Source organism: Ochotona princeps, chromosome 22 (genome assembly GCF_030435755.1).
Source record: "Ochotona princeps isolate mOchPri1 chromosome 22, mOchPri1.hap1, whole genome shotgun sequence".
NCBI lineage: Eukaryota > Metazoa > Chordata > Mammalia > Lagomorpha > Ochotonidae > Ochotona > Ochotona princeps.
The window spans coordinates 12,288,125-12,303,364 of NC_080853.1; the positions used below are offsets into that span (position 1 = coordinate 12,288,125).

General features: G+C 45.5%; 1 protein-coding gene across 1 annotated transcript in view; it reads left to right on the top strand.

Moving 5' to 3' along the window:
* Positions 1–15,240, top strand: part of PTPRT (protein tyrosine phosphatase receptor type T) — a 937,772-nt gene that overhangs the window by 773,636 nt on the left and 148,896 nt on the right. The window lies entirely within an intron of this gene.

The following is a 15,240-nucleotide window of genomic DNA, read 5'->3' on the forward strand; positions in this document are numbered from 1 at the left end:
AAATCTACCATTTATTCTGTGCCTTCCAAATAATCAAACTCCATCTTCCTGTAGTTAAGTAAGAATAGCTGCATTCAGTCCTATCCTGTGAGGAACCACTTGCTTTGTAGACTATGTACACCAAGTTCTCTATAGTTGTCTTCTGAGACTAAACAAACTAGTAGGCACTGAATAAGCTGGTATGAATGTGGTCGGGCTAGCACAGGTATTTGGAAGTAATAATCATCTCTTTCCTCAAGCCCATCATAGGTAGAACTTACTTCAGATAAATACATGTCATTCTTCAAAGGATGCAGAGCCCGTCCATGCTCTACCTACCGTGGGACCCTAACAGAAGAAAAAAAAATTGTTTTAACTAGAAAATGTTGACCTAGAAATCTCTTCAGCAAATGTGACCTTTCTGCTCACTAGAAAGTTCTTGGAGATGTCAACTTTTTAGTTGTCACCTCTCTTAAAGGTCTTGATCAAGCAGTGGTCTTCTCTATAATTGCCACTGATACCACTGATTGGTCAGTTTACCATGGGGCAAAGAGGGTGCCATAGGCAGTGATGACTTGATTTGGGCTGCTGCTACATCCATCCAGTCCATTGTGTTTCCCAAATGTGGACACATCTCTGTTAAGCAATATCATAGGCTAGATTCCCAGGGTAGTGTGTCTCCTATGGAGATTTTTTATGCTGCTTATCCATTGAGAAATATTCAAGAAAGAAAGAAAGAGAGAGAGAAAGAGAGAAAGAGAGAGGTGGGCTAGGACAAGGGACAGGGCTAAGGGGCCATACAGAGACCTGCATCATCTTGAGTCCGCACGCAGAGGTTTCTGGAGTGGATTATGTACCAAGGCATTTGTACCAAGGCATGAGTCGCTAGTGGCTTCGGGTTGCCACCAAGCTGTATGAGCTATTGGGGCAGTGGTTCCCATTTGCCTGGTGGTCCTTCTCCAGGGAGGGAGATAGCTGTGAGCATTTTCAGGCAGCCCTCATTGTAGCTGAAAATAAGTGCCCCAGACCAGGAAAGGAGACCTGACAAAGACCTCATGATGTCTTTCATGGGCCACAAGATCTCAACTGCCAACACCAAAGGAGTTTCTCCTCAGCTACTGCCTGTTCATGTGAACTTTTTAAAAAAAGATTTATTTATTTTTTTATTACAAAGTCAGATATACAGAGAGGAGGAGAGACAGAGAGGAAGATCCTCCGTCTGATGATTCACTCCCCAAGTGAGCCGCAACGGCAGGTGCTATGCCGATCCGAAGCCGGGAACCTGGAACTTCTTCCAGGTCTCCCATGCGGGTGCAGGGTCCCAAAGTCTTGGGCCATCCTCGAGTACTTTCCCAGGCCACAAGCAGAGAGCTGGATGGGAAGTGGAGCTGCCGGGATTAGGACCGGCACCCATATGGGATTCCGGGGCACGTTCAAGGCAAGAACTTTAGCCGCGAGGCCACGGTGCTGGGCCCAGTTCATATGAACTTAATCAAGGTTATGTGACCCTATTTCAGCGATAAAACTAATTATCACACCTCACATAGTCACATTAAAGATTGAATTTGAGAGTCCAGGAGGGTGTCCTGGGTCAGAGCAGCACATAGCAGTAAATGCTACGTGTCAGTCCTCAGGCATGCGCTGTCACAGGCCTGCTTGACTCGAGCTTTCCTAGGGGAGGCAGGAGCTGCTGATGGACAAACAGGGGAAAGAGACTCTCACCACCCTTTCCCAATCCAGACTTATGGCAACGTGAGGCCTCTCAGGAATGTGTCTGAGCAGCGCTGTTTGCTGCAAGACCATTGTGCTGTAGGCTCTACTCAAGTCAACCAGTCAGATCATGGTTTGTTTTTTTTTTTTTTTTAAACAGAGCCAATCTCATAGCAGGCACATTCGTTCTTACCTCTTAACCTTCTGAGTCATCGGAATGTTCTTCCTCTGACAGGTTTATTTCATTGTGTTCCATTTATACCCATGGCTTTCTCAGCTCTGTTTGATGGGTAAGATGCCTGCGAGTGCTTCTCTTTGAGTAGGCTGCCCCTTTCAAAGGGTGTTTTGTTCATGTGCCCCAGGGGCAATAATAACTGATATAAATAATACATGCTCAGATCTGAGGGGTGGGGATATCAGACTGTAAGCACAGGTAGCCGCCTTTCATAGAAGTGCCAACTCAGAGAGTGGTGTTGGCCACCACATCATGAACCAGGTACAAGCTAGCATTCAGAGTGGGTTGAGACTGAGGTTAGAGCTCTGCCACTGTCCAGCCTGGGGATCCTAGGGAAGTTATCTCTCTCCTCTGAACCTACCTTTCAGAGCCATCATGAAAATTAAGTGCTATAGCTCCAACTTCCTTGACCAGCTGACTGCAGCAAGTGCCTGTGGTCTCCCTGATTCACTGGCTGCCTTCCTGAGGAATTCCTATTCTAGAGTAAGGTTTGTCAGCCTCAGTGCTATTTGAAATGTAGGGTCAGATAAATCTTTGTTGAGGAACTGTCCTGTGCACTGTAGGATGCTTAGCTTCTACCCATTGGGTGCCAGTGGCATGTCATCCCCATCTCTAACAACCAAGTAAGTATGTGCAGGTACCTCTGTGGGCACAGTCATCCCCAGTTGAAACTCCCAGAGTGTAACTGTTCAGGAGAAATGGGATTTGAGGTACATATAATTTTAAAACTTTTAGAGACATATTTGAAGGGGAAAAAAGATGCAGGTGAAATTAATGAAATTTCCTTGGCCCAACCTAGCCAAAATGCCATCATCTTAATGTGTATGCAATATTTTTAAACCTGTTGGGGAAGGATATTTCTTACTGTCTTCTTGTTGTTGTTGTTTGTTTTGGTGGGGAGGTCTTGTTGTTGTTGCTTGTTTTGGTTTTGCTAGAAAGTCGTTTGAGATCTGGTGTATTTTTTTTGCACTTAGAGCACTTCCCATTTCAGATGTTAAGTCTTCAGTGGTTAAAATGAAATATGATCTATAAAGATAAAACTCCATGCTTAACGAATAAACAGTTTACACTGCTTGGGTTTTTTTAATTCCAATTCGTTGAAACTAAATAAGTTTTGCAATTTAGTTCTTCCATCACACTGGTGGAATTTCCATTGCTCAGGTAGCTCACAGACTGCAGCTTGAGAGAGCACAGATCTAAAGGTGAAAACCTGTGCTACTGCCCTTTTTGCCTAGTGGGCGAGCAGAGACGTGTGTGCACAGAGCAGTGGTTCCTGCAGTATGCCATTGTGCTCCTGGGGTACATGCGGCAGTGTCTGGAGGTGTGTTTGCCTGCCACAGCTGCGTGTAAAGGTTTAAAGTCATCCTCAAAGGAGTAGGCAGGAACACTTCCATGGAGAGAAATAAAATAAAAATCTTTTCTGGCCAGGTTTGGATGTTTGTCCATGATATATTGGCTCGAGTTTGCAATGGAATCAGATAAGAAACATGTCAACTGCAAGGACTAGTTCTAGCCCGAGTCTGCCATGGCAGAAAGGATATCTCCGCTCAGAATCCCTCCTTTATCTCAGCTGAGTCTCAAGAGAGTGGTTGGGACCCCTGGGCCCAACAGGACACTTCCAGTGTCCAGTATGAAGGTCAGCACCCTTCAGATTTTAGAACAGCACCATGCTTGCTCTAAAGATGGTCCCCCCGGGGGAGATCTAAATTCCCAACATTGGCCATGTCATTGCTCTTGGCCAGGCCTTCTCAAGGAGATGGGCTCTGGAGAAAGATTTCACCTGGAAGGAACTTTGTTGTTAAAACTGGGGATCTTGAACAAGTCACTCATCCTTTCTGATCTTAGCTATTTCATTTGTGAGATGATAAGTAGGAGTCCCTGCATAGTCAGCCATAATTATGGTAAGGGCCAGCGGAAGAGGCAGAGGCAGTCGTGGTATGGCACCACGTCTGAGAAGGTGCAGAGAACCCCTCCTCAGTTCTTCTGTTGGGCTGCTCCTGTGGTCATGGGGCTAACTCTAGCAGGGCAGACTCTAACACCAGATCAACCACACCAGAATGTAGTCTTTGTCGACTGTCCAAATCTTGACAGGTGCAAGGTTATTGGCACCTCATTCTGGTTGATGTTTTGTTTTTGTCACGAATCTCCCAGTTGAATCACAAGACTTAATGCAGAAGGTGTCTTTCTCAAGAATCGTATCCCCCTGTGGATTGTCCTCCTACCACAAAGCAGGCATCTACCCAGAGAGTGTCTGGGAGATTGAGACACTTTCTTCTGTCCTGAGTTGTTCTCAAACCAAGGGCTTAGCCTTGGCTTGGTAGTCTTCTGTCCACACTAACATTAAATTCAGAATCATAAACCCAGCACAATTGGGTGGCTTCTGTCTCTTCTGCCTGATATCCAGTTGGTTGCATCACACCTGACACAGCCTCTGCAGTCCTATCAGCTCTCTCCTTCCTTCTGCCTCACTGGTCCTTCCTATATGTGAAGTTCAGAAGGTCTTGCTTAGATCAGTGTCACTGCTTCTCAACTGCTCTCTCTGCCTTCACTTCAGTCCCCTTCCGTCTCTCCCCTTCTGCCCTCCCCACTGAAGCCTGAGGCTAGTCCTAACTCAAGTATGCCTAAAGCACCTTGTGTTTTGGGATAATCACTCTATATCACAGGCCCATCTTTTCTCCCTGTCCCTTCTTCGACTATCCGGTTTTATTTCCTCTTGCACCCCATGCCTTAATCACATGGATCTTAGAAAAACAGGGCCTAATTTCTCACATCCACCTCCCTTTGATGGGGTGTCTGCTTCCATGACCTGCCTTACCCTCTGGGCTCAAGGTCAAGTAGCCTGACTTTGGCAAAGCCTTTTCTGACCCTAGCACTCCTAGCTATCCAGATAGGCTAGTCAGCATAGAAAAACCCTGTCCTCAGCTAACCTTGAGTGAGCATTCCTCTTGAAGTTAGCGCATGTTCACAGCATAAGCACATTGTCTTGCAAGTGTTTGATTTCTGTCAACTCTTTCTCTGTACTACCCAGCACATAGACTTGACCCCATTCTTGAATTCTCTAGTAAGTGGAAAATTGATTCACATGGATAGAGGATGTGCAAGGCATGTTCTGTTCACCACGTTCCACCTTGTCCCACACCTGTAATGGTTCTGACACAACACCAAGCTCCTACCATTTTTTGACGCTGATGGCAGGTTGCTGAGCATTGGTTTTCTGTTCAGTGTTTGTACTGCAGATAACTCCACTTCCCCCTGCCAAGCCATGTGGAGGCTGATGCTCCAGAGCCCTTAAAGGAGCCTCTCAAACCTGCTGGGAATGGTCCCGCTAAATCCAGTGCTTGACCAGCCTCCTATTGTGCTGGCCCAGAAGGGCTCAAGCTTCAGGTGAGAATCGCCGACAATGATAGGGAAAGCCTCCTGTCAGGACTCTGAGTGCGCCTGGGTGGCCAGCACGCTAGAACTGCTCCGGGCCTCTGCTTCTACTTACCATCTTCCACTCACAGCAAAGCTGCTTTCCCATCCATCCTTTGGGGCGTGGATAGGTCAGCTTTTAGTACAGAGCACGGTGATTCAATGTTTCTTCTTCCAAAAGCCAGGGGATAAAAACTAGAAGAAAGAAATCACAGTGGTGGATTTGACTGGAATCTCCACCACCAGCTCTCACCGCTGCTTTTGTTACCCTCGCTTGGGTTGGTTGCAGTGATCTGAATTCTGTGCCGCGTGTTGCCTGGCTCCCGTCTCCGATCCTGCTCATGCCTCTGCTAATCCTTCCCACAGATTTCTTGCTCCCTCTTGTGCACCTCCTCTCCTTTCCAGAAACTCTGGCACTTGCTGCAAGCTTCATGCTACAGAGACACAATAGGCACTAAGCTTCCCCAGCTGCTATATCTTTGTCTCTCCTGCCCCCGCTTACCCCTTGGGTCAGGTAATGTAGTCACCCCTTGGGGGATCAATTTGGCTGGAGTTGGTCAGGAAGAATTAAATTATATTTCTGAGCAAGAGCCTTGGGGAACCTTGGCTCCTGTGCACCCTGCTCAACATTCAGACAAAGAAAGTCTGGAGACGCCTGGTATTATTCTCAGGCCATTGTGAAGCAGTTGTGGCACATTCCTCTCCCCACACTGGGTCCTGACCCCTGACCCCTGTTAGCATTTACATTGTATTTCAAGAAATGCTGAGGTCTCCTTCCTCTTTGCTGTCCGTTCCTAAGTCTGTGTCTCACCTGGAGTTAGGGGTAAAACTGCAGCCCCTTACGGGATCTGTTGAAGTTGGATCCTCAGTACCTTTGGGTGTGACTCTATTGAAAAAGGCAGTCATTCCAGATGTTAAGGCAAAGTCAGAAAGGTGGACCCTATTCCTGCTAGACAGATGTTCCTACAGTCAGAGAAAGCATTGTGTGAACACAGGATCACAGTGAGAAGGCCGCGTGGAACAGCAAAGGCAGAGATGAGAGGGATACATTCCCAAGCAAAAGAGCACCCATGAGTGCCAGCCACTACCGGAAGTTAGGAGGAGGCAAGAAGGGTTTCTTTGCAAAGTCTCAGAGGGTGTTTTGCTGTCACCTTGACTTTAAACTTGTAGCTTACAAAACTGTGAGAGAACAAATGTATGCAATGTTAAGTCAGCAACGGTGTGGAAATTCGTAAGAACAATCCTAGCAATCAAAAATACGTTCAAATGTCATGATCCTGAGCCATAGGTGGCAGGGAGCAGCCAGGGCTGTGACTTGGTGTAGTGGACAGGCCCCGAGCCTCTCACAGCTGAAAGCTGCCACCCCAGAAAATCTACTTGTCCCACCCCATCTGCTCTAGGGGTTCTCTTGTTGTCTGTACTCTGTGTTTGGCCCAGACTGGTCTCCACTTGAAGCCTCCTCTCCATGTTTGGTTTCTTTCTTCTCCATTTGCATAGCCTCAGCTGCTGTTGCTGATCGTGGCCTGCCTTTGGCCTTGGCTTCACTGTTCTCTGTGTCCTGGAATGGCCTTTATACTCTGCTCCACACTGTATACTCCAGAGAAGGTCTCCCTTGGCCCATCACTGCCCAATGCCTGGTCTGAACTCCACAGGAGGAATTACAGTCAGTTCAGTGGGACCCTATGCTCTCTGATTTCGGCTGCCTGCGAAAGTCTAACGGGAGTATCACATGGCCACAGGGCATCCTAAAGAGTGTATGTTCTTCTCTCTTATATCTGCTCTTCAGACTAAGCCCTTAATCCCTAACATAGGCCGTGGGTGCCCCTGTCTGCAGCCACTAAGCAGCTTTGAGCCCCTGGGAGCGGATTTCTGAATGCGAAGGGCCAGAATTGTCAGCCTCTTCATCCTCCTCAGCAGGGCAGGGCTAAGCTGGACCACAGGGATTCAGAACGGGAAGGGAAGAGAGGAGGACATCTCAGGTGGTCCAGAAATACCTGCGATGTTTACAGTGCCACTGAAGACATGGAAATGAAGCTCATAGTCCAGTTTTGCTAAGCTGAGCTGTGTGTCCTCTTTCCTGTACACACCTCTGTGTACACACTCAGCAAACTGAGCGTTAATTACGAGTTTGCGCACTTCCTTCCCCCACTAAGTAGTGACCTCCAGGTCAACAGGACCAACTCCTCATTACCTGCCATCCCTAGCACCTTGCTGTGCCTCTATCACCATGATCATCCTGGAAACAGTGAGTTCAGGCAATGTACAGGACTTTTCTCTATGACCAACAACAACTTAGTTGGCACAGATGGGGTCAGGATATTAGATATAGTCCATTTGGATATAAGGTACCATGACCATAGTCTAAAAACTTTTACGTCTGGTACATATCCATGCTCAAATGTAGGCATAATGTAACCCCTCTCTGTGGTTACAGCCTAACTACCAGGACATTTCTAAAACCATGCTACAGTTGGTTCCTGAACCCTGCTTTAAACTTACGCTTACTGCAGCCACATCCTTCTCATCAACATAACATCTACCCCTGTTCACCAAGTGCACCTCACTCCTGGTTTCATACACAGCTTCATCTCCAACTCTAATCACAGCTTAAAAAGCTATTCTAGTTGCAGGCAGTTCTAACTCCAGCTCTAGCTGGGTCCTGACAGCACTCCTAGGGTGGCCTCTCCTGGGCATAAGGAGATGATGTAGGCCCCAACTGTGGGAACCCTCTTAAAAGGACTTGTCCAGAATGAAGGGTCTGTCCAGAATGACCTTGTCTAGCATCCTCTGTATAAAATTGCTCTTAAATTCATCTGTCATAGTAGATTTCAGTGGATTAAATTCATAACAAAGGAGGGGTTTTTTTGCAGTCAGAAGATAGTCTCCATAAGGGCCTCATATAGTTATCTTTCCAACAGACAGACTGAATTAGAATCTGACCTGCACAGAGCATTTGCTGTGCAAAACCAGGTCCACCTGGAAACATGAAAGTGAGTGATGCATGGGACCAAGCAAAATCAGCACTTGAGGAACAATTTGTTTCAGTGGCCTGAATGCTTTCAAACAATCAATTAAAGCTATTCCCATCTCACAGGGTGCTAACCTCCATTTTAGGCTGAAAATGAGGGCACCTTCTGACAGCAATATTTAGCAGACTTCGTTGTACAGGCTGTGATGAAGTCATTTCTAACCCCTTAGGACTGGCTGCGTAATATTGAGAAAGTCTGCGATATCAGGAATGTGTATCTTCTTTACACTTAACTCAGTACTTACTAAATGGTTTTCTGCACCAAGGGTAGAGCTATCTTTGAAAAACCTGTATCTCTAGTGTTTTTCAGCTACTTGACATTGACTCCAAGTTAAATCCTGGCTAAAAGTAATTTCTGTCATATGATGAATTGAGGCAGTTTATTTATTACTCGAGATGATGTCACTTAAAACAATGATGGAATAATCCCTCTCAAGTACTCCATTATCAGTCACATCTGGTGAGGGAGGCACTGTTCTAAGGCATGGGAAAGGTAGTCAGCATTTTCAAAAATTAGTTACAAAGTGAGCAAAGAAAGCATATTGCAAATACAACAGAAAACGGCCGTCTAAACTTGAGCAAGACTGGCCTCCCTATGGAATTACTATATAGGATGCTTAGGTAGCCAAATATCAAGAAAGGTATTACTGGAAAAGCCTAAAGATTAAAAATAAAACTAAACTCAATGCATTAAAGACTTGAGATGGCAGTTGATATACAAAGAAAATGAAAAGGATGAGAGAACTTAAGTTAAAAAGGTCAAGTTGAAATATCACTTGAACAAAGTCTGTATAATTTGGCCCGTATAACAAGATTCACATGACATGTTCATCAATCCCTTAGATATTAGAATACGATATGTTGGTGGGAGGGCATGATAGGGATAATCTTCAACAAGGGTGAATAGAAAATGAAACTGCCTGGTACAGCAGGTGGCGAAGTCAGCAGGGATGGGTATAATGCAAACATGTTTTTATCTGGCTGGTTGAGATAAGATTCCACATCTCCTCAGTAGCAGTTGGCTTCTTTGTGCCACAGAGAAGATGACCAGACTGCTCTGCTGAGCCTCTGTCGGCTGAGTAGTACAGCGGGCAAATGAGAAGAAATTCCAAGCCATATTGCTGGAGTCTGTACCTCACTTCTACTGTTGTTACTCTGTCTCCTAGATCCTACCTTTTCCCATCTTTTCAGTGAGCATGCTGTGATAGAACTGCTTCATAGGGATGCAATGAGGAATTAAAAGATATGGGGTAGAGGGCTTAAAAATGGCTGTCTGGTTTGTAGTTTAAGTCCTAACTATGTTAACTTTTCATTGTTGATTACACTAGTGGTTCACTTGAGGGTCAGCTACCTTGACCCTTCTGTTGCCATCTTTTGGAAAACCCCAGTTTAACTTCTCATTGTCTTAAAAGACAGCCCCAAATTATCCATGTTGGTCTTACTGAAGTCAAGACTCAACATTTGATATCCTTCCTGATTTACAAGTTTAAACTCCCCTCAAAAATGACAAAAAGTGGAGTGATGTTTGGTACAACAGTTAAGTTGCCTCTTGGGATGCCAGAATCTGGTTTCTTATATCACAGTGCATAATTCAAGTCCCAGTACCACTTCCAATTCCCGCTCCTTGTTGATATATAGTGTGGGAGGAAGCACGTGACCACCCAAGTAATTGGATGCCTGCCACCCACATGGAGATCCTGAGTGAGTTATGAACTTCTAGCTTCCTTCTGACGCAGCCTAGTCTGTCTTCAGATGTTTAGGGGAGTGAATCAGCAGATGAAATTTGTATCCATGTCTTTCATTCTCATCCTCACTCTTTCTCACTTTTCTCTACTGTTCTCTTCCTCTCCCTCTTATGTCCCTCTCCTTTCTTTCTCGCTCCTCCTCCTTCCTCTGTCCCCAATCTCCTCCTCTTTGCCTCCATCCCTTCCTCTCTCCCTCTCTTCCTTCGTCCTTTTCTCCCACCCTTTAAATAAAATAAGAAAGAATAATGTTTTAGATGGCAAAGAAATAAGCCACAGGAAACCCATGCTGGTCCCTGGGTCATACGGCCTCACATGCAACTTCCACTGTTAGCCTTCTCTGATGAGACCTGCAGGTAGCCCTTGAAGAAGAGACCCTCTGGACCTCGAGCCCAAGTGTTGTCTGGGTTGAGATGACAAAACAGTAGAAAAGAAGAAACTGTCTGGCACTTGATCTCAGACCCTTCTGTGGCAGCCATGGCTTCAGTTTCATTAGATTTACTGGAGTTCCCTGCTCTGTGGACTGATCCCTGTCTCTGGGATGTAATAACCCCACCACTTCTATTTGTTTCTCCAGTCTGAGCTTCACTGGCAGGAATTAGGACCCTGTGGGTTGTTTCCCCATTATCTTCTGGTCTCTGTGTAGCAGGTGTCTAGTAAATTGTCTGCATGTTTCTCCTGCCCTGATTGACTGCTGACTAATATGCCTGTGCTGGGTTTTAGTGATTACTCACTCCTTTCTGAAGCAGTGAAGGTAAAAATTGATAATTTAATTACCAGACTCTACTTCCCCCCTTATCATTGCCACACTTACTAGTGTAAAATACCTGAAATACGCATTTTTGATGTTGAAAAGTCAACAGCAGCATTTGTTTCTCCCCAGGCTTCTCGCTTCCCTCCTGTTCACAACAATTCCAATCCTCAGAACCTGCCGAAGTAGTTCATGATCACAATTACCAACACTCTTAATGCCTTGGGATGCAATTTGTAAAGTCTAGAGTCTTGAATCTAATGAAGAATCCAGATGCTCTCCTACCAGCTTCTTTCCCGTCTTGGACTTGAATTCCATTCCATCTTAGAAATAGTCCACCATTCTGAGAATTCACTTCCCACTAAAGCAAGATGGTGCGTGCTGCCTACCTGACTAGCAGAACTGGGAAGCTTCCCAGCTTCCTTATCTTTTCCCAATTGTCTCCTTTTGGCAAAACCCCTGTAACCAGATGTGACTGCAATAAGTAAAACCTTCACTAATGTAGACAAAGCAACTCAGTCAGGTTTCAAAGGGTTTCTCCTCCAGGAAGTCAGAATAAAGAGAAACTCTTCAACAAAAGAAGTCATGAAATAGACAGGAGTGAACTGCCAGCACAGTGGGATTTGCCATGGATAAGCGACATTAGGGATAATGTGTCCTTGGGTAGCTCAGAGGCCGTCATGTGTTTTCAGGAAGTTCAGAATTGTGTCCCAGAGATCTGCCTTCCATTCTTTGCCATCAACAGTGATCAACAGCATGTGCTGTGCACCCTCCGGGATTTACTAGGTTTTATCAGTTGCAATTACGTGTTCTTTATCTGTGTCTTCTATTTTTGCTCCATTTCTTTGCAGGTTGTTACCAGTGAGAGTACTCTGAGAATGAGTCATTAATCCCTTGTTGCCAAATTATGTTATTGCTGCCATTAAATCATCCCAATATAAGCCTGATAGAGACCTTGCCTGTTTGAGGACACTTCAGTGCTTAACACCAGGGGCTCTGCTTACTTTTATCCTAAGGGCCGGATGATGCAGGCAGCAGGTTGCAAGGAGGCACCACCCCTGTCTCTGGCACCCAGAGTTCAGAGATGCATTGAACCCTACTTACCTTGATACCAGTTTCAAGGTCGTATCATGATTATGCCACTCACGTGAACAATTCCTCTGATTACTCAAGCATTTTCACCTCCACAATTGCATTTAATTCTTAGAAAATCTCCATGAACTTGGCATTTCTTCCCTATTTTGCAAAATGAAACAACAATTCATAGGTTTGGCCAAGGTCATAGCTAGTTAGCAATGACCTCTTGACTCAAACTTACATGGTTCTGTTTTGAAACCGTTTTATGTGTCTCATAAAACCACAGCATCTCAACATCAAAGGTGGTATTGGAAGTTGTATGGGCCCTTCTGCTTCTCTCTCACTATCCTTCTGTCTGTGTCTTTGTGCCCTTCAAATACATAGATTTGAAAAATAAAAATTTTATGTGAAGACTCAATAGGAAACAGGCCTTATAAACCACAAAGATTTCCTTGCTCTCCCCACATCATTGTTGCTTTCGCCTCAGCCAGAAACCTGCTCCACATTAAAACTTTTCCTTCTCTTTGCCCACTCATCTACCCTCTGGTCACTTCCATCCATGATATCAGCTCCAACCTTTGAAATTAAAGGAACCAAATCTAGTCCATCTTCCACAATGGCCTCTTATTTCAAAGCAGTGGTGGGTTCGTATCTGATTTTTCCCTCTTCTTTAGTCTGAAAAATCCTGATTCTGACGGAGACACCTTCAAAGTCAGTGATCTCTGGACTTCAGCATGAACCTTAATCATGTAGAGACCTTGTTAAAATGTAACTGCTGGCTTAGTAGCTCTGGGGTAGAGCCCATGATTCTGCATTTTTAATAGGATCCTAGATAATGCTAATATTCTTGTCAGTACACCACGTCTTGGTGAATAGTTTTCTCTTGTCCTGTTTTCTCCCAGAGGCTCCTCTTGGTGTGTTGACTCTGCAGGACTCACTGGAGTATGTGACCAGTGCAGAGCAGAGCATTGCTCCTCATGCTGGATCCCGGTGAAGTCCTTTGGGCTATTTGTTTGGCTGCATGGAAGGAGTGGGTAGGAAGAAAGCATGACCTCTGAGGTTGAATAAATAAAGCTAATCCTGAGGGAGTGGAGTGGGCTTCATGAAATAGAGGCTGGCACTGTGGCACAGCAGATAAAACTGCCACCTACAATGTTAGCAGATAGTTTTCTGTGGGAACCTAGTGCTATCATTTGTGGAAGACCCACCACATTGCCAGGAATCCCATCAGTGGCTCACATTGCTATGCTTCCCCATGGCTCAGGCTCCTCACCCCCCCAAGCCCTGTGGATACACTGCTCACCGCCAAGTAATAGTGGGCCTAGCCCACTCTCTATCTCTGTTATTCTTCATTTATGTCTGGCATAGGAGCCACCTTTGCATGGTATCTGTCCTTTGGTTCCAAAGCTACTTCCTTCATCTCTGGTCAGTCTGTGGACTCGACACACTGAGAGGAGCCCCTGGGAGAAGCATGCCCAGAGCCTGCAGGCTTACCTTCCTCTTCCCACCTACCAGACAGTGAAAACTGCCAAGTCTCTGCTCCTGGACCGCTTCTGTTTACATTTTGTTCTTCCTTAGTGACATCACCAGCCCCTGTGCTTCAGGTACCATTGAGGTACCTGTGACTCAGACATGCTTACCTGCAGCATAGGACCTCATCTTTTTCTGGAACATCACTAAGATTCACATTGCCCCAAAGACATATTTTTCTATAAATGTATACCTTTTTCATTCTTTCTGGAACCTAGAAATAGCCTTCTTGCCACCCTGTGATGCCAACCAAGGACTTGTGCTCACCCTCAACAGCCGTTCTCTCTTCATTATATTTGTATGTGTTATAATCAAGAAACAGATCTGTTACTTTTATTTCATGTATCTCTGTTATCGCATCTTTCTCCATTGTGATTGCCTGAGCCTAAGCAACTCTCATCCCCCACCTGGGTATCTCCAATAATCCCACAACTTACATCCCCAGGCTCTCTTCAGTCCCATGTGAAAGCTGGAGTGTTCTAGAAACACAAATCTGACCACATCGTCCGTTCTTGAATATCATGTCCATGCTGTAATATACTGTGTCTGGGGAGGCCTGAAAGCAAAACTTCCCAATGGGACTTGTGATGTCCCATTGACCTCTCAAGCTTCTCTAAGAAACGCTGTCCTCTTTGTCTCCTTATACCCCATTTCTGGAATACGCCAGGCTCCTCACTCCATCACACAGCCTTAGCCAGACTGCTGCTCCTGCTGCTGTTACGTTCACGCCCCTCCAGGCTCTTTGTCTAGACATAGCCTTAGAGCTCACCCTACTGGCCATTTCCTCCCAGCTGTGATTCATTTCCCCTTTAGGCACTTGCCAAGTGTTGTGCACCACTGTGTTCAAATTCTTGACACTGTCAGAAGTTTGCTATAGTTGATTCTTAGCTGATTAATTATCTGTCCACAGCCCAGACCCCCCACTCACTAGCAGTAAGCTTTATAAAGTCAAGAACTCTGCCTGTTGTGCTGATATTGCATCATCAAATGCCTGCTGCGTAGTGGATGACTGTGATTACCCAAGGAGAAAAGTGGGAGTCTCATGAGAAAGTACTCACGGAGTGAGAAAATTCTCTCCAGGTTCCCTTTGCCTGTCCACTCTCAGCCTCTAAAATGCAACCTCCTAGCAGGCACTAAGTAGATGTTTGGCCAGTGAGCAGGTGCTCCAGCATCCAACATTCCTGAAAACACAAAGGAGACTGTGAACACTGAGGACATTTTTGGTCTGCGCCGCTTATGCTTGTGGTATGCTAGTAGACTAGTCATATCTCATTGCCTCCCAAGTGGTAAATGGGTGCTGTGTTGAAATTGCTCAGGCCAGCCCCAACTCTGCAGTGTGAAACTGGCCCTGCGATAGTGGCATTTGGCTAACTCCTCGCAGAATTTCTCTGTGTTGTAAATCAGCAGCCCCCTTCAGACAGCCCTGGGATTTGAAGAGTTGGCCTTGCCTTTTAGCTAGTGCAAAGAATGAATGAAAGCCCCTCATTCGCAAGTCCTTCAGGAGAAAAAAAAATCTCTACCTGGCAGCACAGTTTGGCACAAGTGAATCACAGTGACAAAACAAAAAATGATTGAAAAAAACAAATGAAGTAGACAGTTAAGATTCACCCACCTTTATTCATCCTTTAATTATCTGTAAAGCCACAGTTGTGAGAAGGGAGGCCTGTGTTGAACACTAGCATCAAAAAGATGTGCAGGACACACTGCCTGTTGTTGGAGCCTTAGGGTTTGGCTAAGGAGACTTGGCTCAGTGAACCCAACTTGTCTACTTTGAAAC